Raw genomic sequence first — 23,395 nt, 5'->3', positions numbered from 1 at the left:
ATTCAAGTTTATTGTCCTCCGATTGCACCCGCCGAAGCAGTGTTCTCTGTTCCTCGCCGCGAAACACGGCGACACACATACAGGTAAATGATACATACTGTACGCGGGACAGCGATGCAAACTTAAAAATTAAACAAATTTTGTTGAATAAATAGAGGGTTTGTGTGAACAGTTGTTCAGCAGTTCTCTCTGCCCGTGGGAAGAAGCTGGTGGTTCCAGCTCTGATAATCCTGTATCTCTCAATCCCGATGGGATTATCTGAGAGAATCAGTGAGCAGGTTGGAAGGGCTCCTCAATGATTCCCTTCCATCAAGGGTCCTAGGAGATCACGTCGATGGGGGTGGGGAGGGAGATGATCCTCTATGCCACACTTATAGTCCTGTGGATTGGCCGTCAATCCCAAATATCAATCGTGAGGTTGGCGTGATGGTTAGTGCAATGTGTATGCAGCACCAGCGATCAGGATCGGGGTTCGAATCCCGCGCTGTCTGTATGTCCTCCCCATGTCTGCATTGGTTTTCCCCGGGAGGGGGGGCGAGGCTGTGGTTTATTCCCACATTCGAAATGTAGGTAATTGGGTGATATGGACACATGGGCCAAAATGGCCTTTTACTGTAGCGTAAATCTTAATTTAAAAAAAATTAAATCTCAGCAAGGCCTCTTATTTCCCCCCCCTCCCCCCCATCATTTTTCATTCTCTTTATTTTACCAGGACTAAGTGATGGAAATAAGAGTTCACCTGTCCTGCTACACTCCACCATCTTCCATCCTCGAACTCCATCAGATTAAATCCAGGACCCCACCCTCAGATTGCAGCCTCAGTGCTTTGTAGTAACAGGGACCCCCCCTTCTGTCCCTCAATTGCTCCTAGATCACCTGTCGGGTCCTTCAAGGCTTTCTGCTCTCTGGCCAAAACGAAGCAATTTCTCCAATGCCCTGCTAGTCAAACTCCAGGAGACCTTTCTGCACATTTCTACCCGGCCTTTGACATTCACGGATGTTGCTTGAAGCTTTGGGTTCGTCCAAGAGTTTATATTTAGCTCCGGATATCAGCATCTGCTGGTTCTTTTTATCTCCTCTCCATTACAATATTTAAAATAATTTTTTTGTGGTTGTTGATACAACAGTTATGATGAGGCCAACACTGGCTAGTCCACTGTGCAATCCAATAAAGCATACTGATTCAAATTTAGGAACTTCCACTGTTGGTGTAGCCCAACGCTGTCACAGGCCCAGCGACCGGGATGGGGATTCGAATCTTGCGCTGTCTGAAAGGAGTTTGCACCTTCTCCCCATGTCTCCGGGGGCTCTGGTTTGCTCCCACCATTCAAAATGTACTGGTGGGGGTGGGGTGTAGGTTAATGGGGTGTAAATTGGGCAGCATGGGCCGAAATGGCCTGTTCCCGTGCTGTATGTCTAAATTTTTTTTTAATTAAAAATGTTTTATAAAGCTATAGAAGAGAGACAGGTATTATATTCCAAGGAATACTGAAGAGGTCAGATACCATCTGCAGAGAGGAAAATATTTAATGTTTCAGTTCAGTGAGCTCATATAAATGCTCATCGTTGTGAAGCATTTAGAGTATTTCTCTATAGATGTTATTTGACCTGCTCTATATCTCCAGCACTTTCTTTTTTCATTTTAAGTTTCAGATATCTAGAACCATAGAACACTGCAGCCCAGAAATATCTAGCCCTTGCCGACCTATTATTCTGCCAAGTCCCACTGACCTGCACCCAGGCCATAGGCCTCCATATCCCTCCAATCCGTGTACCTATCCAAGTTTTTCTTAAATGTCAAAATCAAACCCACATTCACCACTTCAGCTGGCCCTCTCGCCACCCTCTGCGGGAAAAGATTTTGCCTGACTGTTCCCTTTAAATATCTCACCTTCAACCCTTAACCCCGTCCACTGGTTCTTGTCTCACCCAGCATTTGTGGGGGAAAAAAAGCCTGCTTGCATTCGCTCTCTCTGCACCCTTGATAATTGGGAATCCCTCCATCAAATCTCCCCTCATTCACCAACGTTCCAGGAAGTAAAGTCCTAAAAGCACAAAGCAAAGATAAAGACGCATAACCAATGATCTAACTACATCTCAGCAAAGCAGCAGAAGAATCACTCATCCACCCTAATTTGCTGCCTATCGCTCTTCTGAGAACAGCAATTAATGGGCAGGATCATTCGAGCAAAGAGGCAGCAAACCTGAGAACAGGGCAGAGGCCATCCATCAAAAAAATCCACTTGGTTTTCCCCCAATATAGAATATTACAGCAGAGTACAGCCCTTCGACCCACAATGTTGTGCTGACCTGTCACAAAATTAACTAAATTCTTCCTACCCCCGTAAGCCTCTATTTTTCTTCTAAGAGTCTCTTAAATACCCCTAATGGTCCACCTCCACCACTCTGTGTAACAAACTTACCCTAATCTTCCCTCCCTTCATTTTGTTCCTCCTGCTCTAGGCAAAAAAGGGTGCCGTCTACCTTAGCCTATGCAGGTCATAATCTTGTCGATCTCTATTAATTTACCTCTCAGCTCCAAAGAGAAAAGCCTGAGCTCTAGTAGCCTTACATTGTAAGACATCTTTTCTAATCAAAGCAATATCCTGGTAAATCTCTTCTGCACCCTCTCCAAGCTTCCACATCCTTCCTGTTATGAGGTGACCGGAACTGAGCACAATATTCTAAGTGTGGTCCCCCTACATAGAGAATTGCAACATTACCTCACAGCTCCTCAACCAGCCCCCTCCCCCTCCCCCAATTAATGAGGCCCAACATACTAGAGGCCTTTTTAACTGTCCTCTCAACCTGTGTGGCGACCTTAAGGGATCTGTGGGTTTGAATCCCAAGGTTCTTCCACACTGTTAAGCATCCTATCACATCCTCTGCCTTCAAATTTGACCTACCAAAATGCATCATCTCACATTTATCCAGATTGAACTCCATTTGCCACTTTTCTGCCCAACTCCACATCCTATCTATTTGTAACTTATGACCACCTCAAACGCTATCCACAACACCTCCAACCTTGTGTGAAGGTATGATATGGTTGTGGGTCCCTGAGGAGGCAAAGCACATTTCCATTGAAGGTAAACCCTTTCCAAAATTATCCTTGCTACTAAAAGTCATTCTGCGTTTATTTTTTAAAAACGCTCAACTCTGAGCAATTGAAGCCCGTCCACCAAAAATCGGCAGGAGAGAGAAGGAACAATTTTGGAGAGGATGTTCCAGAACATAGACTTGTGAAAGTCTGAAGACATTCCCACGAATGGTATAGAGAGAGAGAGAGAGACAAATGCAGTCCCAATTTTCCACTCGGACAGTAAGGGAGTGTGTACAATTGTGTAAAGTTACAAGGGCAGCTATTAACTGTAAGGCAGTGATTTTGGTAAAGACAGATCTAGTTGTCAATTATGCCATTTGTTTTAATATAATTCCACTGATCTGGGCAGCAGGAACGTGACCAGATACTTTCGTGCAGAAGTGGTAATGAGCGCTATTTTGTTCTGTGGTTTTTCTTTTCAGTCAAGCCTCTGGTTCTGAGAATAACCACTGAAAGCATCAAACCGGAGCAAGTTCGATGTCAAACAAGCATCTGTTACCATAATCAAAATTGCAATGAGCACACTTGCAACGGATAACAAGTTATTGCAAAGACTTCCTTTTGTATTTCTGCTGGAAGGCCCTCTGAGCGCCTGTATGCCATTTGGTTCTGAAAACCATCTGTTTTGGGACTGAAGGTGAGGTGGGGGGGGAAAGTTTCAACAGCGGAAAGTTGATCAGCTGAAGCTGTACTGGGTCTCTGGTTCAGTGGGCCTTGTGACAATGTCCATGGCTGTATCTTCAAGCCCTGACCACTTGGGTCGTGTTCCAGGTAAAGGCTCTCACTGTCCTTTCGACTGCCTCCTCTCCTTCCTTATACAATTATTTGAAGGAGGAGTTTTTTTCATTTACAGCCAATTTTCGCTTGGGGTCACAAGAAGCCATTTCGCGCAATGACGCGTGCAGCAGGGGGGATTGTAATTGAGTTATGGAAAGAATCCATAGGATCCAAATGGGTTTGATAATGCACAATTACAATTCCAGTTGACAATCGTATCAAATAAAAACATCCGTACAATACCACAGAGAAGAAAGAATATAATCCATGTTCATGTTTTCTTCAGTGATCTCACGTGAAAATCTATCTGTCTCCCGTCCCCTCGATCTGTCTCCTGTCCCCACTTCTGCCATCTTTATCTGTCCACTATCTTATTATCTCTTGTGTTTTTTACAAATGTTTATTCAAATAACAAGACCATGACAAAATTAAACAAGCTATCACCGAATTACATCTAAACACCTGACAGATAGACCCCTACTTATGATGTACCAACATATGATATTTCAAAGATGCGATGGTTCTGACCTCGCGTTTTATTTTCCCGGTGAAATCTCGTGTTTTTCGGCAAATCTCATGGTTTTCTTTGGGCGAGAATGGCTGGTCTGAGCAACTTGGTGGCAGGATCCAGCGAGTGGTAATCCTCAGTCATCAGGTTGAATGAGACATCATGCCTACCTCCTTTGACAGGAACACTGAGCTAAGAATACCATGTATTGTCACATGCTTGGAGGACATATCCTTTGTGGTATAGGTTTTCCAGACAAACACCTTAGATCACGTGCATCAGGCAGTGGTAGTGAAGAAAGGGAATGCTATGTTGGCATTCATTTCAAGAGGAATAGTGTATAAGAGTAAAAGAGGTGTTGATGAGGCTCTATGGGGCACTGGTAAGACCTCATTTGGAGTACTGTGTGCAGTTTTGGGCCCCCTATCTTAGAAAGGATGTGATGTTGTTGCAGAGGAGATTTACTAGGGTGATTCCCAGAATGCAAGGGCTAACATACGAGGAGAGTTTGTATTCATTGGAGTATAGGAGAATAAGAAGAGATCTCATAGAGACTTTTCATATTTTGAAAGGTGGATGCAGGTAAGATGTTTCCCTTGGTGGGTGAATCGAGGACGAGGGGTCATGGCCTGAAAATTAGAGGTTATCCATATAAAACAGAGATTAGGAAGAACTTCTTTTGCCAGAGGATCTGTGGAACTCACTGCCGCATACAGCAGTGGAGGACAGATTACTGGGAGTATTTAGCAAGAAATAGACTAGTATCTCATTAGTGAGGGCTTCAAGGGATATGGGGTAAAAACAGGACATTGGAACTAGTGTAGAGTAGCTTAGTGTAGATTTACGGAACAGACACGATGGGCCTAGTGGCCTGGTTCTGTTCCTTTGACTTGTGATCTTGTGATCTTGTGAACATCCTGCAGGCATTGAGGGACAAGGTTCCAATGAGGCGGGTCCCTGAACAGACGGTCAGGCAGCAGGTCTCATCGTCAGTGGTCATGAACAAGCACCAGGACTCGGCCTGGCTGGCGGTGAGAGGAATAAAATCCTTCCTGTACAATCAAAGCATCACCCACCATGCACGTTGTCCCCAAGATGACTGCGGTGGAGTCGAGACAGTCACCCCACCTCTTTGCAGAATGCAGATTTGCTTGGAGGGTGCAAAGAAGGATTTTTTTTAAATCTTTTTGAAAATTTAAATGTAAACCTACAGTAAGAGGCCAATTCGGCCCTGCAAGTCTGTGCTGCCCAATTAACATCCTATTAACCTACACCCCAGTACATTTTTGAAGGGTGGGAGGAAACCGGTGTCCCCTGGAGAAAACCCACACAGACACAGGGAGAACATACCAACTCCCTTCTGAAAGCATGGGATTTGAACGCAGGTCCGGTCCCAATCGCTGACACTGTAAAGGCGTTTCGTTAACCACCTCACTGGTGGTTAACTGACTGTGCCAGCCAAAGCTGCAAGAGTCCTTGCTATGGTACATCTCCTGCAACAGCATAACAGAGGAATCTCTGATTTACGGGGTGTTCCTGGAAAACCATCACCTTTGATCTGCCTGAAAACTGTTGGTCTTGCAGCGTAAGGCAATGCTGGTGAGGGAACGCTGCCCAACTGGCACATTCCAGGCTGAAGGAGTACTTGCTGAGGGACACACTGAGGCTTGGAATGGCCAATGCGAGGGCACTGGGGGGAGGGACCACAGCCTAGAGTTGTTCTGCTACTAGGTACTGAGGGGCTGAGACCAAGGGGAAGAGCCTCAAACAAGAGAGGGTGAGCAACAACAAAGGGCCTTAGTGATGGCAGTGGTGTAAATCGCTTACCACCTTAAGCAATCCCTATGCCATAAGTACTCTATGATTGTGAGTGGGAAGGGAAGGTTGAGAACCACTGCTCTAGACCCAATTGTTACTGAAATATTTTGCTTGAGAAAAATTGTCATTGGCCCATTTCCTTTGGAGATATGAAGCCATGCACATAATGAGTCAATGAGGTACGATTAAAACAGTAAGTTTCAACCTTCCCTTCCCACCCACATACCTCCTTAAGCAATCTTTTACTAGTCACAGACCACTGATGGCAGAGGGAATATTGAAGAGGTGTGTGAGTGGAAAGAAAAAGGTTGAGAACCACTGGGCTGGGTGGTCTCCCGTCCAAGGCAAATCTGCGGTTCCTTCTCAGTGTGCAGCTTGACGGAGAACTCCACCCCAGAGGTGTCATTTCCTCCCAAGAGTCTCAGCTCAGAGCTGCATCTGAAGTGCCAGCCTTTATTACCGCCTCAAGAACCTGAAGTGAGGTTTAAAGCTATAACGGACAGATCTCCTACTGAGCCTAGGTTGATGCAGAGAAGTACTTGCACTGTTTCTTTGAATTGGCGGGAGGAGTGGGATTCCCCTATAATTCTAGCAAACATCAATTCTTTATGCCCCCCCTAGTTACAGCAATTGCTCCCTGCAAAAATATCATCTCTCTGCCAACAGACTCCTCAATAAGAGACTCATTTAAGGACTCTTATTTCTGCACTTTATTGATTTTCTTTTTTGTTCTCTCTGTATTGCACATTCAGTTCATTTACATTTGTTATCTGTTTACAGTTCTTTTATTTGTCTAAATGTTTACACTGTGTACAGTTTTTTTGCACTACCAATATCTGGTAATTCTGCCTGGCCCACAGGAAAAAGGAATCTCAGGGTTGTACTCTGACCATAAATCTGAAATCTGAAATTTAAAAAAATTTAGACATGCAGTGTGGTAACAGACCCTGCTGGCCCATGTGCCTGTACCAACCAAATACCCCAATTAACGTACAAGGTGGGAGGAAACTGGATCACCCAGAGGAAGCCCGTGCAGACACGGTGAGAATGTACTTACAGACAGCATCAGATTCGAGCCCAGGTCGTTGGCAACATTAGATAGTTGCACTAACCACTGCTTCTCTTCCCAGGACATTTTTTGGGCTTGTGAATGACTTGGTTCCATTCCATTTTATAACACCTGGGATAATGAATGAGGCAACTGTAGACACAAACTAGTTAGTACACAGAGAAAGGTTCTTCTGTAAGCAGCCCAACAGGTTAACATTCACATAGCCATGCAAAGGAAAGAAAGGTCCATTAGCACCAGGCAAAGGTGGCTATGGAGTTCACACTCTTGACCCAACTGTTACTGAAATATTTTACTTGAGAAAAATTGTCATTGGCCCCATTTCCTTTGGAGTTATGAAAGCATGCACATTACAAGTACATGAGGTACAATTAAAAGTGGTTTTCAAACTTTTTCTTTCCACCCACACCCCACCTTAAGCAAACCTTTACTAATCACAGAGCACCTATGGCATAGGGGTTATAAAGTGGGATGTGAGTGGAAAGGAAAAGGTTGAGAACCACTAACGTAGAGAGAGAGTAGATGTAGAAAGGCTGTTTCCCATGGTGGGAGGGTCTCGGACAAGAGGCACAACAGAGATGCGGAGGGAAGTCTTCAGCCAGAGTGTGGTAAATCTGAGGAATTTATTGCCACAGGTGGTTGTGGAGGCCGGGCCACTGGGTGTACTTACGGCAGCAATTGATAGGTTCTTGATCGGCCAGGGCATCAAAGGTTATGGGGAGGAGGCCGTGCAGTGGGGCTGAGTGAGAAAATGATTGAATTGCGGGGCAGACTCGATGGGTTGAATAACTTATGGCTTACGATCTTTAGTTAACGATCATCTTCTTCATCTTACTGACATTGAGAAGTTGTTATCTTGGCTTCAATTGCTTTCCTGTATTCTGCCTAATTGTGATTTGATACCTGGCCCACTACTCTGGCATCGACAGGTAGTTTGGATGGGTTTGGGCTTCATCAGTCATACCTGCCACTTGCTCCTGATGAAGATCTGCAGCCCTTCACAGGATTCTTCTCGACATTAGACTGCTCCTGGGCCAGGGACTCCCACAAGACAACAAGGATGAGGTTTTTTTTCTAAGGAGGCTTCAAGGAAAGCCTCAAGGAATTTTCCCCTTGCAGTGATGGGGAATCAAGGGCCTGTTATGGGAGTCTGGCATTGGGCAGGTAATGCAAGCTCCTATCGGATCTGGCTGAGAGTAGATCCTCAAATCTGGGGATGCAGTCCTGGGAGAGGACTCTGCTTTCGGGCCTGTTTATTTTGAGGATGGGCAGAGATGTCTTTGGTCACCTTCTCATTAGGTGCAGTAAGAAGGAAACCAGTTTGAAGGTTACTTGAATTTTATTTAGAATTGTTTGTACAGCAGCAATTACTTGCATGCATATTTATCCTAACATTAACACTCAAATTTAACTTATACTGTCTCATAAGCACACACAAGTCATCACCTTTATTTATCGTTCAAACCATGCTCGTATGGTAAAGATGAGATAGTGTTTCTCCAGGACCACGGACAGATTTACATAATAAAAGTTAGACACGTTGAAATACTAAGACGTATACAGTAAACGTCCACGGTACCCTATCCACATATATCCTGGAAATTCAGGAGACTGATGGGTTGGGGTGAAAACACTGTTGCCCAATCTGGGCCTAAGTGCCCGACTGATGCCAGATGGCAGAAGGGGGAACAGTTCATGTGAAGGGTGTGTGGCGCCCTTCACAATGTTTATTGCTTTTCGCCTGCATCGTGTGTTGTAGATGCCCTTGATTGGGGGCTCTCTTCCTACCTCTTCCTAGTGATCTGTTCAGCTGACTTCATTATCATCTGCAGGGTCTTGCGGTCCGAGGCACAGGGGCACACGCACACGCGGGCACGCACAGGCATGCACGGGCACGCACACACACACACACACACACACACACACACACACACACACACACACACACACACACACACACACACACACACACACACACACACACACACACACACACACACTCCACCCACCTCTATCTCTGAGGTTCAAAATAAAGGCTCATTGCTGGTATTTGTTCTGAACAAACCACATAGCACACTAGAAAACAGGAAAGAATTAACTGTTTCACCAAAGAATAGTTTAATATTAAAAATGAAAACAAGTGCAGCATAAAGCCATAAACTAACAAAACGATTCACTCTATTAAAACAGGGAAGTGCTTTTTCTGCAGCTTCTAATGTGAAACTGCTAAACGCTAAAACACTTCAAAAAAGAAATTAAATGACTTGTGGATAATTACCGCTATTGCCTCAAATCTCAGGGGTGTCGTTTGAAGTGCTAGGGAGCCCAGATGGCTAAAAAATGGAATTTTGTAGAAAATTACCAACATTATTCATGGCAACATTATCAATTACCTGTGTATCAATTATACTAATGTTGAATTTGAAAAGGTTGCTAAAAACTGCATTAAGAATCGGATCAAAACAATTGACAAGGGGGAAATCTCAGAGTAATTGCTATTAACAAAATAAGTGTAATTTTCTGTGCTTTATTAAAAATTACAGCCTTTCATGACTGTCAGCAAAAGGACATTTCATGGGTAAACTGTCAGAGACAAAGCAGGGATGATTAGAACTGGGTGTTTAACCGCATCTCTGTAACATCAAACGATAGCTTCTTCTCTGCCTTTTTAAATATAACCCAGTCTCCATTATAAATTAATGACTTCAAAGATTCTTCCTATATTTGAAGATTAGATTCTTTTAAGTCATCTTTAGACTGAATAATAACTGATGCTTGGCTTGAAGATGCGAGGCTTCATTTCTGGTGTTTGCTGAAGATTATTCAGCTGCAGTTGATTGTAATCTTCTTATCCAGGGAGAAGTTGGTTTCCGCCTCCTGACTGTTAACTCAAAATCTTTGCAAGAGGGTTTGTGTGTGTGTGTATACACGTATGCATGCAAGGATGTGTGTGTGCATGCATGTGCATGTGTGCGTGTGTGTGTGTGTGTGTGTGTGTGTGTGTGTGTGTGTGTGTGTGTGTGCGTGTGCATGTGTGTATTTGTATGTGCGTGTGCATGTGCGTGTCTGTGTATTCAGATGCAGGAACAAGACTGGGAGAGTAGAAATTACATTCATACCTAACTAGAAAATTAAAAACAACTGGTTCATTAGGCTTGAACTAATCATCGTAAAAACCATTGCTGGACTCTTGGTCTTTAGACCCACTCCTGCAGAGAAAGAAACAAAAACCAAAAACCTGCCCTGATAGAAAGCCCCATCTCAGCACTGTGAGTAGGCCAGGAGATCCACTACAGACTGTCACTGGAGAAGGGGTCTGAGGGCGGTCTTGTTAGCATGTGAAAATATTCTCTGTTTCTATCCCTTCCACCCTCACAAACAAAAACCTTCACCGAATCTCCTCTTTATCAGTCATGGGACATCCAACCGCGTCTGTTTAATGGATGAGATTGGCTAGCGTAAGGCGTGCCGATTCTACAGTTAGGATGAGGTAATTACAACCGTCTTTGAGGGGCCTCAGCTCCATAGCTGCGCAGTTTAGGATTGTCAAAGCAAACCACAGAATATTAGAAATAATTAAAGTTTACATTTTCTTCAGGATCATTGTTTGAAGAATTAATTCTTCCTTCTCTCTCCTCAGCTGCTGCCTCAGGGATTGATTTAATCCAGAATTTTCTGTTTTTGTTCCAGTAACTTCGGATTGTTGGTTTTCATTTGACCCTCTCAGAACACCTAAATGTGTGGAAGATCCAAAAAGAATCCACCTCCATTCCCGCCATCTGACAGTCGCAGACGTCTGGCTTGTCCATACTAAACAGCGTGTCCTACTTTGGTACCACTTACTCACATTAGGCCCATCCCCCTGTAAGCAGATTCAGAATTTATTGTCAGGAACATGTCGCAAAATTCATTGTTTTGTGGCAGCATCACAGTGCAAACATTTATATAAAACCACCTTACAAAATAAATAAAAATAGTGCAAGAAAAAGTCAAACTAAGGCAGTGTCTGCGGTTCACGGTTCATTCTGGAATCTGATGACGGAGGGGAAGAAGCCATCCTTGTGTCGCTAGGGGCTCGTCTTCAGGCTCCTGTACCTCCTTCCTGATGGTGGCAGAATGAAGAGGACATGGTCTAGGTGGTGGGGGTCCTTGAGGATAGACGCTGCTTTCTTAAGACACCATCACTTGTAGATGTCCTCGATGAGGTGAAGACTGATGGCCTTGACATCGCAGGCCAAGTTAGCAACCCTCTGGAGTTTTTTTTCTTGTCCTGAGCGTTAAACAACCAGTCAGAATGCCCTCCACGATGCACCTGTGGAAGTCTTCGAGAGTCTTTGGTGACATACCGTATCTCTTCAAACTCCTCACAAATTATAGCCGCTGATAGCCTTCTTCATGATTGCATCGACATGGAGGCTCCCTAACAGATCCTCAGAGATGCTGACTGTGGTAAACCACTGTTTGTATATATTTATCTACCTGGGATGACTGTACCTGTGATTCCCTTCCACAGGCTCTGAATAAAGGTGACTTTCCCCTGCCCCCCTCCTCTCAGTTCAGGACAGTCAACCACAGAGATGTGCCTTCCTTCTATTGCAAAAAAAGGCCTATCATTTTTTCTCCGCTTCAGTCTTTTGGATCCATTGATGGTGCATCACGGAGACCCAGGAATTTGAGGTTCCTGATCCTCTCCATTGCTGACCCCTCTAATAAGAACTGGGTCATGTTCTTCTGAAGTCCACAGTCATCTCCTTGGTTTTGCTAGCATTGAGCACAAGGTGGCTGTTGTAACGCCACTCAATGAGCTGATCTCCCTCCTGTACGTTTCTTCAATTGCTATCTGTGATTCAGCTGACAGCTGCGGCATCTTTGGCAAACTTGTTGATAAAACATTGGAATTTTGCCTTGCCACATAGTCATGGGTGTCAAGTGAACATGCTTCTTTGAGGTGCGCCTGCATTAATCTCCTCCTATCCAAGTGTTCTGAAAGGAAGCTGATGTGCCTGCTTCCACTGCTGTGTCTAGCAGCTCGTTCCATGTGCCTACGTCCTCTGAGTGAAGAACTTATGTCCCTTCTAAATCCCATCCCCTCACCTTGTGGCTTGATTTCATAGACAGATCCTCTCTCAACGGTCCAGGTTTTTCTAGTCACTTGCATTTTGGAAGGTCAAACCCAAAGGCTGAGTATAGGATTAATGGTATGGAGGAATAGAGGGACCTTGGGGTTGAAATGAATAGATAAGGTTTCCGCCCAGGTTGATAGGATAATTAAGAAGGCCTATGGGAAACTGGGCTTCATTAATAGGGGATAGACTTCAAGAGTTGAGAGATCATGTTGGAACTCTACAAATCTCTGGTGAGTCCACACTTAGAATATTGTGTTCAGTTCTGGTCACCTCATTATAGGAAGGATCTGGCAGCTATGGAGAGAGGGCTGAGGAGATTCACCAGGAAATTGCTTGGATTGGAAAACAGTCTTATGAGGCAAGGTTAGCAGAGCTGGGACTTTTCTCTTGGGAGGGAATAAGGAGGAAAAGTGACTTAATCAAGGTCGACAAGATTCTGAGAGCATAGATAAGGTGGACAACCAGGGTGGAATCGCAAAATACCAGAGGACATCTTTACAAAGTGAAGGGAGGAAAGTTTAGGGGAGAATTCAGGGGTAATATTTTTACCCAGAGAGTTGTTGGTGCCTGGAATAACTTGCCAAAGGGGTTGAGGGAGCCTGAAATATTAGGGAAATTTCAGAGACTCAGGTGCATGATTGAAAAAAAGAGAGGGTTACAAGTTATGAAGGGTTTAGTTAAGTTTGGTACTGTTATGAGCCTGGAGGACCCCAAATCCCAGCAGCAATAGACATTTACCAAGACAAATGGTTACTTAAACAAAAGTTGATTTTAATTATCTTTAAATATGAAAACAGAATCACACTTTAACTTCTCACTATTGACTTAACTAACCTAACTTAACCCTCTTCTAATTCTAAGTACACGTGTATGTAATGTGTGTAATGTGTGTGTAAATTCAGAAAAGTTCTTTGGTTCACAATCCAATCTGGCTTCTCATTCCTCCAAGTTCACTGGTTGCATTCAATTCTTACGCTGGGCACAGAATTTAACATTTATAAATTTCACCTGGCTTTGGTGCTTGAAAGGTCAATGGTTACCATTCAGGAAGGTTCTTCTCGGTTTTCAGAGAGAGATTTATTGTTCCAAGACATCCACAACTGAGGTACTTCCATCAGTCACCTCAGTGTCTTGCTGACAAAACTGGCCCTGTCAGGGTTCTCCAGATGATAACCTCTTTCTTTCAAGTCACCACAGAGTTCTTGTTTCTCTTAATCCAAATGAAACATTAGACAGCTAGTCCTCTCCTCTTACATGAACCACAAGGGCTTCGACCAGACCGTCTTCCAAAGGCTTGCCAGCATGTCCTGTTTCGGTTCCAGCAACTTCTTGGCTGGCTGACACTGATCTCTGCTTCTTTCTCTCAATCTCTCTCTCTCTCTCCACACACACACACACACACACACACACACACACACACACACACACACACACACACACACACACACACACACACACACACACACACACACACACACACACAAACTGAGACTGAAACAAAGCCAGTTTGACTCTTTCTGCTTCGAAAACCACATGGCCCTCTTACAACAGTAAGTATCCTGTAGACAATAGGAACCAGCATTCTTTTTCATCTGTTGCTTTTGGGTAAACAAGAACCCATTTAATGACTCTTCAAAACTCTTTCAAAAAGGTGTGAGAAGCCACTATGTCTCCAGTATTATCAGAGCTCCAGTATTTCAAATAAGATCTGTTTTAAAGTGCTTTCATGTGACCTACCCTAACAAACCTTTCCCAATTTATCTCCCAGAACATTTCTATATACTCAGTCACAGCAAGAATATCAAGGGCCAAAGGGCTTGTTCTCTGCTGTAATGAATCTATGTTAAACACAACCTCTCCTGATCCTAGAAACAACTTTGTAAACCTCTTGTATGTCCTTTGCACCTTTATGCAATCCTTCAAATAGATCGGTGACCAAATCTGTACACAATATTCCCAATGCCTTGCCTTCAACAGGACATCCCAACACTTGCATTCAGGGCCCCAACTGATGAAGGCAAGCGTCCCAAACACTCTTTTCACTACTGTGCCATCTTCAAAGAGCCATGCACCTCCACTCCATGGTCCCTCTATCCATAACGGTCTTCTAGGGCACTGCTGTTAACCAAGCAAATCCAGCACTGCTTCGATTTACCCAAGCATCCACTTCACTCTTTGAATTGAACGGTATCTGCTGTTCCTTAACCCAGTTTCCCAGCTGATCTTGCAAGTGACCTTCTTCTCTGTCCTCCATAGCACTTATGTCATTCACTCTGCCACAAGCATGGTTGCCCAGCCCATTTACAAAAAAACAAGGGTAATAGTACTGGACCCGGAGGTACTCCACAGTTCATGATCTTCCAGTGTGGAGAAACTGCCCTCTCTGACTCCTATCACGAAGTTGTTTTTATATAAATACACAGTTGGTTGGCTGACCTCATCCCATGTGCCCGAATCTTCCCCATCAACCTACCAAGTGGGACCTTAACAAATGCTTGCAAAAATCTTTATAAATAACATGAATTGCCCTGCCATTGTCTATCTTATTTGTCATGTTTCTAAAATTTCTATCATTTGTGAATCATGATTTCTCACACACAAATCCATACTGACGCTTCTTACTGACATCAGACTAACTTGGATGATCCATGCAGCCCTTTCTAAACCACATTTAAGCATCCTGCAGTCCCTTGAAACTTCTCTCGTCTTCTGTGATGCATTAAACATGCCTGACAAGGCCTCAACAATATCTTTCCTGCCGTTCCACAGATCCGGCCCCAGAGATTTATTCAACTCAATATGATCTAAGAGTGCTAACATCTCTTCACTACTGATGCAGGCATGCCCTGGGCTGTCTTAAAGTTACCTCCCTCACCTCACACCTCAAGAGATTCCATTGAACCTGCTTGCCTGGATCTGATCTACGCCTCCTTTTCCTTTCTGATATCTCTTGTTAACCAGGGTTCCTTTACCTTCCCCGTCCAGCCTTTTACCCAACTAGGAACATATTCATCCAGGACCCTCCTTACCACACTCTTCATCCCCTCGCATTGGGCAGCCATGTCTTTATCGTCGAACAGTTGCATCCAATCAACTATTGCTAATTCCTTCCCAATCATGTCCACATGGGCCTCAGCCCATTTTAGTGACTAATGTTAACTTTTTCCATAACTAACTGAAAGTGAATAGAATTGAGGTCACTGTTACCAAAGTGCACAGCTACTCAGTTACCTGACCAGCTTTAACGTTGTCTCTTCCCAGTAGACCTATCCCACAGGAAGTTCTCCTGGACGTACAAAAAAAAATCACCCCATCCAATCTCCTAACACCTTAGCATTCCCATTCAATGTTGGAAATCACACTCAATAACAGCAGGAAAGGTTGCCAAAATTGCAGGGTGGAACAGGGTACAAAGGTGCTGACAATGAGAGTTGAAATTCCATTCGTGCAAAATTCCATCACATTTCCCTGAGAGTAATTGTTACCAGAGTATCTGGACTCTTGCCCTCTCCTTCTCTCCTCATTAGAGAGACAGCAAACAAAGAACTATCACCGAGACCAGGCCACGTATATTAAGCATGAGGCAGGAGTAAAATTAAGCTCTTGTCATGTGTGTCTGCCCTGGTTGTGATAAACAATCTATAAAGGAAGAGAGAGACTGATTATTCACCAACTCACTCAATCTCCATGAAATAAACCTGTTGATGTTTTTGGGGGTCTGGGGGCTTGCTTTGGGATATTTTTCAGGTTTCTGCCCCTTGCACACCAGCCACAAAAAGTGAAATGTTTGAAGGAGAAAGTTAGGGAAGAACTTCACGCAGAGAGTGGTGGAACGAGCTGCCAGCTGAAGCGGTGAAGGCAGGTTCAATTTTGACATTTAATAAAAACATTGGGCAGGTAGAAGAACAAGAGGAGAATGAGGCCAGAAGACATAGAAGCAGAAATCGGCCACCTTGAGCCTGCCCCACCATTTAATCATCATCTGATCCATTGTCCCGCTCAGCCCCACTGCACGGCTTTCTTGCCATAACCTTTGATGCCCTGTCAATCTCTGTTTTAAATAGACCCAATGACCTGCACTCCACAAAAACCGGTGGCAACAAATTCCACAGGTTTCCCACCCTTTGGCTAAAGAAATACCTACACTTTTCAGTTCTGAACAGGCGCTTAGAACTCTGTAGCATGGAGGGCTATGGTCTGGGTGCAGGTCAATGTAATAAGGCAGAATAATAGTTTGGCACGGACTGGATGGGCTGAAGGCCCAACTTCTGTGCTGTAATGTTCTACAGTTCTGTGGTAAATGTACTGGTGATTTCAAGGAGCATGGAGGAGTGTCATTGGAACCATCACAGTGGGGGTCATGAATCAAATGGATGTCCTCCTGGAACTGCAAGCATTGCACCTCACTTTGGTTCATCTTGGAAGTTATTCCCTCAAGTATCTATTGAGATATCCTGATGGGTAGGAGAGAAATAAATATATCTCCTCCATTATTTCCTAATATTGACAAAATCTGACAAAAGTGCAACAAGAGCTATTGTTTTCAAAAAATATTCAGAAGTTTTGATTTGATAAAAATGTCTAGTTTGATCTCGTAATTATTATGAAGAGTGAATGTGGCTGTTGATCAAGAGTTAATGGGAAATACAGAGCAGCTCATTGCTATTAAAACCCAACTTGGCAATCCATCCATATTTGTCATTAAACATTTTGTTGGATAAATAATATGGATAAATGAACCAGTCACATTTGCCCAAGATAAAGTATGTAAAATGAATCAATGACAAATTATCAGGGAACATCTACTTTTTTTGAAAGAAGCATCCAGTGGAAAAATGTCTCAATACGAAAGATGGGATGATCTGACTTTATAATTTGAGAAATTAAAGGAGAAATTTGGATTTATGTGCCCTCAGACAAATTTTTTGAGCTAACCAAGGGTTGTAACTTTTGCAGTTCTGGAAATTCAATCAGTGCTTTCACAACAAGGAGTCATGGTCACCAATGGTGGTTGAAGGATTAACATTGAGTTTGGTCAAAGGCTCATCTAAAATTCTCATCTAAAAGGCGGCTTCAATCAAGAGAACAAACCTGGCAGTTTATTTAGAATGGATTATATGAATTAAATCTCCACAAAATCCAACATTGTTTTTATTAGGTGATATTGAAGGGATAAGACCCAAATCTATATATCAAAAAGAATAGCAGTGGCAAGAAAATGTATAACGTAAAAATTGGTCGCCCATTTGGATATGGAGCGATGGGACACAGAGATGCACAGCTGTGCTCCTTTAGGGAAGATTACTTATAATCTGAGAAATAAGGAGGATGTATTTTTGAAAATTTGGCGCCCGTATTTACAAATTGAGGGAATTGATTTATAGACCTTTACCTTAGGTTGCGAACCTGTTAACCTCCTTCGATATATAAAATGAAGGGGACCCTCTGGCAACCAGGATTCTATTCTTCCTCTCCTACTTTATTCTTTTTCTATGTTTTTTATTATTTCATTTCTATTTTTTTTTCTTTCTCTTGGGGTTTGTTTAAGGTGGGGGGGGGGGTGGTTGGTGTGTATATCATCATGTAATGGGCTTGACGTTGATATTTGATTCTTGCATTTTATATATGGCTATGGAAATCTTTTAAATAAAATTTAAAAAAAAAAATAAAGGGGACTGCAAATGGGGGAGCGGAAAATTAAATTCTCGTGAATTTGGCTGGCTTCAAAAGATGAGCCAATTGGCATCGAGCCCAATGTTTGCGCTGTAGTATTGCTGCAAATAAACAAATTTTGTGATGTGGCTCATGACAATAAATTCTGACTCTGATTCATTGGATCAGAGCATCACAGCACAGTATAAGCCTTTCAGCCGGTCTATGTAAACCTACCCCACAACAATCTAATCCTTCCCTACCTGGACCCCTATATTCTTCTTATGCCCATGTACCTGAGTCTTTCGAATGTCCCTATTGCAGCATGTCTGGCATTGCTTTCCAGGCACTCAGCACTATCTTATCCCTAAACTTTCCCCACACATGAATAGGCCATTCAGCCCATAGTTCCACTGAACTGTAATTACACCTCGTCCCATCGATCTGCAGCTGGACCATGGCTCTCCCATCCGATGTACCTTCTCAAATATCACAATTGAACCTGCATCTACCATTTCCAGTTTATATGTGCGATAGAATGCAGAGCAATGGACCACACGCGGAGTTTTGATAGAGGAGGCAAGAAAGGATTTTGCCAGAAGTTTTGCCCGTGCCCTCCCATCCTTGAATATCTTTGGGGTTAGTAGGTTAATTGGTCACATGGTGGATTTGGGTGGTGTGGACATGTAGGCCACAAAGGCTTGCTGCAATGTTGTATCGCTAAATAAAAAGATTAAAAGTTACGTCAGCACCACCGTTCAATACAAACATGGTTGATCATGCAATCTCAGGCCTTTTCCCAATAGCCCTTGATCCCTTTAGCCATAAGTATTAGGAATATATCTAATAAAGTGGTCAACTTTCTGCAGTCCAGTCGTATGGAACGGAAGTCATTGATGAAGAAGCCAAAGATACTTGGTTTAAAACACTGCACTGAAGAATTCTGTAGTGATCTTTGAGGGCTGGGTAAGATTGACTTCTCATAAACCATTACAACAGTCATTTGTGCCAAATGGACTTCATAGGAGGTCAAAAACCTAGATGGTGGATCTGACAGAGCTATTATAATGGCAGTGCTGCCAATGGTGCGGATCTCTGGAGAAACACATCACTCCCCCAGCAGGCTCCAACTGCCCATTCCGACTGTCATCGGCTTCGTATAGCAGCCTGCTAAAATCCTGTGACCGCGGGGTCTGGCAGTGCCCATATTCGGCAGCGGCCTCGAGGGGTTACACACTCCAGTGGAACAAAGGACTAGGCCAGGATACCAGAAATGGGGAGATCAAACCTCCCACCCCTCCCCCCATGAGAGGAGACAACCCACCAATCATGTGATGGTGACCATGCTGGCGTGCCAGCGAAGGGCTCTGCAGCTGAAAATCTCACGGTCGACTCCTGGCAACTCGAGGCAAGGGACCCATGCAGGCTGCGGGTTGCTGGAGTCCAGCTCGCAACCAGCTGAAGGGGGTGCCAGGTATTGGGAACTGGACGCGAGAAGGCTTCCCAATCGTGTCGGAGATTGGCATCTGGAGCTCTCGATAACTCAGGGGGGGATTCTCTTTTGCATCTCTTTCTCTGTCTGTAAGGATCACTGGGCAATTTCTGCTGATGGCGAATCTTTGTCTACCTCACAAAAGACTAAAGGAAATTTACCTTAACATTACAGTTGTGTTATTATATGCATCTTGCATTTTGATGTGCATTGACTTGAATGATCCCACACTCCTTAAAGCCGTGCTCAGTGTCAAGGGCAGACATTTTCACCTTACCGCTAGAGATTATCTCCATGATCCAGGTTTTGACCAAGGGTCTGGAGCTAAACAGGGGATGGGTGAGCTGGTTAAGTAAGTACTGCTTGAGAGCACGGTCTTTTCCTTGACAGCTTCAACTTCCCCTTTCTTCACAACCTTTCAGAGCTCTGCCTGCCTGTTGAGTTATTTTAATTTGCCGAAACTTCGCGCTGAATCTCCCACAGCCATTGCCACAGGCCCCAGTGACTGCTCATTCAGCTCAATGTGGTTTGCGGGATGTTGAAAAATAGCTGCCATATGTGCCTGTGCAACCGCCACTGCATTCCTTAGACTCCCACTTCCTCATTTTGGAGAAATAATTTTTGTTCACTTCGGAACACATTGCACACATCACCAACGTCTAGAACCTAAACCAGCGCTTACTCTTTCTTTCTTAATTTGGAAAGAAAATAGAAGATCTGGACAACAATTTTTTTTTTCAAATGGTTTGCTTCGTGAAAAATAATTGGGGATTATGATAGACACGGTCAGTGGGATGGTTAGCTTAGTGGTCAGTGTATCACTGTTACAGCGCCAGCAATTGGGACGTGGGGTTTGAATCTTCCTGTGCCTATGTGAGTTTTCCCCGGGGGGGGGCTCGGGTTTCCTCCCACCATTTGAAATGTACCGGGGGTTGTAGGTCAATTGAGAGGCACCGGCTTTTGGGCCGAAATGGCCTGTTACCGTGCTGCAGAAAATCTTCAGGCTGAACACAAAGATGACTTCAGATTTGCTATGTTGCGCAGGAAATCGGAGAAGCATGAACTTTGATTGAACTCCTGCTCCTATTTCTTATGTTCCTACGTCCGATGAACTCCTTTGGAAAGGGGTTGCGGCATCAAGGTGCCCCTGTGAGTTGCAGTTGTAAAATTTCAAATCCATCCTTGTCCTCTTTATCTTCTTCCAGCTACACGATGCACTGAGGTCTCCGTGTGTCCTTTTACCTGCTTGGTTTTAATTGCTCCACCATTGATGTTGGGCCTTTATTGGCTCAGATCCTAAATCCTATAATCCTTTCTGACATTTTCTTTATCTTTTTTCTCTCCTCCAAGAGTCTCCTTAAACAATGACCAAACTTTTAATCACCAACGACAGCACCTTTTCCAAACTTTTCCAAAGGTTTGGCTCCTGAAAATAAATTGGGGATTATGACTTCAAGCTGGACACAAAAATAATTTCAGATTTGCTGCATCACGTAGGAAGTTGGATAACCAAATGAACTTTTATTGAATTTAGCATGTTTAATCACATCATAACGCTGACATATGTTAGTTTTACTGACCTAAAAAGATTTAACTGCTAATTTTCATTTGTACTCAGCATCTGATGCCTCTCGAGTCAGTGTCCAACAATAGTCAACCAGCATTGATGGATTCCAGTTGCCCTGATACCATTGTTGCAAGGTCCCGGTGAAACTTTTCACCATGTTCGCCACTGACTGCGCCAAGATTGGCAGGGAACAAGTCCAAGTGAGAATGTAGAAAATGAATTTTCAAAGACATGTTGTGCTTCATGGTTTTGTCTGCTTGAAGGTATGTTGTGTCGGACTAAATGTCCTGAGATTTGCTGCCTGGATTCTGCAGGGTGGCCAAGTGAGTGGTGGCATCTTCTGGGTTATCAAGTGGGCACCTTCCTTCCTCAGTGATTCACTGATAGACCCAAGAATCCTCCAGAGGGTTCAGCTGTGAATCCCGGCCTCACCCCCTAGATGCAATTCACTCACTTGTGAGCCCAGGTGGAATCCTTTCTCCTCAACTGGATCCGCTGACAACCCTTTCCAGCTCTGGAGAGTTCTTTGACTGCTTGTCGGTGTGTCTTTCCTCACACTCCCAATTCCCGGAGTAGCCTTGATGTCGATGTAGCTAAAAATCCTTTTCAACCAGTCGGACCCTCACTTTCCAGCCCCATTGCTGCACATCAGCTGCAAGCTCAGCGCCCCTCAATTTCTTGCGCTCCTTGGCCTCCTCCACTGCATCCTCCCAGGGCACCATAGACTCAATGATGTAAACGAGATGGAGTGAGGCTGACCGCAGCGCACAAGATCTGGCCTGAGGCTGGTTTCTGCAATTTAATTTGGCCTAAATCTGCCGCCATCTTCCAGTTTCGTGCCCTGGAGTCTGGTCTTTGTGCGGTGATTCTGGCTTGACCCTCACCTTCTCGGACAAATGCTGTTCATGGACAATGGGATGAAGAGGGGAGACAGAGCATCCGCCAATTTTTCCAGAACTGCTGCAAGACACCATAGAACCTCCTGTGATGCCAGGTGTAGTGGCCTTGAATGAGGCTGGTCAAAATATGACCCTGGAAACTATATCAAACAAAAATACGTGATAGAAAAATGCCCAAAATCCATAAAATATACCCAAAAGGTTTCAGGAAGCAAAATCTTCGTTGTCCATGAATCACAAAAAGTTGGTTTTTCAGGTACAAGTAGTCAAAACGGCCAATGGGATGGCTTTCACTCCTAGAGGGGTTGAATTTAGGAGCAGGCTGGCTCTGCTGCTACTGCACGAGGTGCTGGTGAGGCCACACCTGGAGTATTTCTGGTCTCCTCACCTGAGGCAAGATACTTTGGCCTTGAAGCAAGTTCAGCAGTTTGATTCTGGGATTAGCCACTGAGGTGAGACCAAGAGGCTTGGGTTGATACTCGCTGGAATTCAAAAGGCAGCGAGGGAGATTATATAAACTGATGTGATGAGGCAGAAGCAGGTAAGTGGTTTCCACTGGTCAGTGAGTTTATAACCAGGGGGCAGACCCTCAAGATTGGGGGAAGCAGATTTAGGTCAGAGAAGAGGAGGAGATGCCTCTCGCAGAGTAGTCAATCTGCCCAAGGAAACAGTAGTGGCTGCCTCTTTGAATATATTTAATTGAATTTAACAGATAGATTTTTACATAGAAGGGAAATTAAGAGTTAATGGGAAAAGTGATAAGTGGAGTTGAGTCCACGACCAGATGGTGTACTGCTGATCTTATTGAATGACAGAGCAGGCTCAAAGGGCCAGATGGCCGACTTCTGCTCCTCTTTCTTGTGCTTTAGACCATTCTACCACAGAAGACAGCAGGATGGTGAGGTCGGTCGGGGGGGTGGGGGGGTTGGAGGTGGTGTTCTCTCATGAGGCATATCAAAACTCAGCTGATCCCTTTGGATATCTCTGTATATTCTCACCTTAATGCCTTGCACTTACCAACACACACTCACGCACACACACACACACACACACACACACACACACACACACACACACACACACACACACACACACACACACACACACACACACGTACATACACATTATCACGCATACATGCACTCATATACAGGCCCATGCACACATACAATCACATGCACACACTCATACCTATACATATGCACATGCACGCACGCACACACACACATGCACACACACCCACATGCGCACACGTTCATACACATGCATGCATTTTCACACGCACACATGCACACACTCTCACTCACACACACACACACACACACACACACACACACACACACACACACACACACACACACACACACACACACACACACACACA

This window comes from Narcine bancroftii, chromosome 6, assembly GCF_036971445.1.
Source record: "Narcine bancroftii isolate sNarBan1 chromosome 6, sNarBan1.hap1, whole genome shotgun sequence".
NCBI lineage: Eukaryota > Metazoa > Chordata > Chondrichthyes > Torpediniformes > Narcinidae > Narcine > Narcine bancroftii.
The sequence above is the reverse complement of the archived record's forward strand: the minus strand, read 5'-3'. Positions refer to the sequence as shown.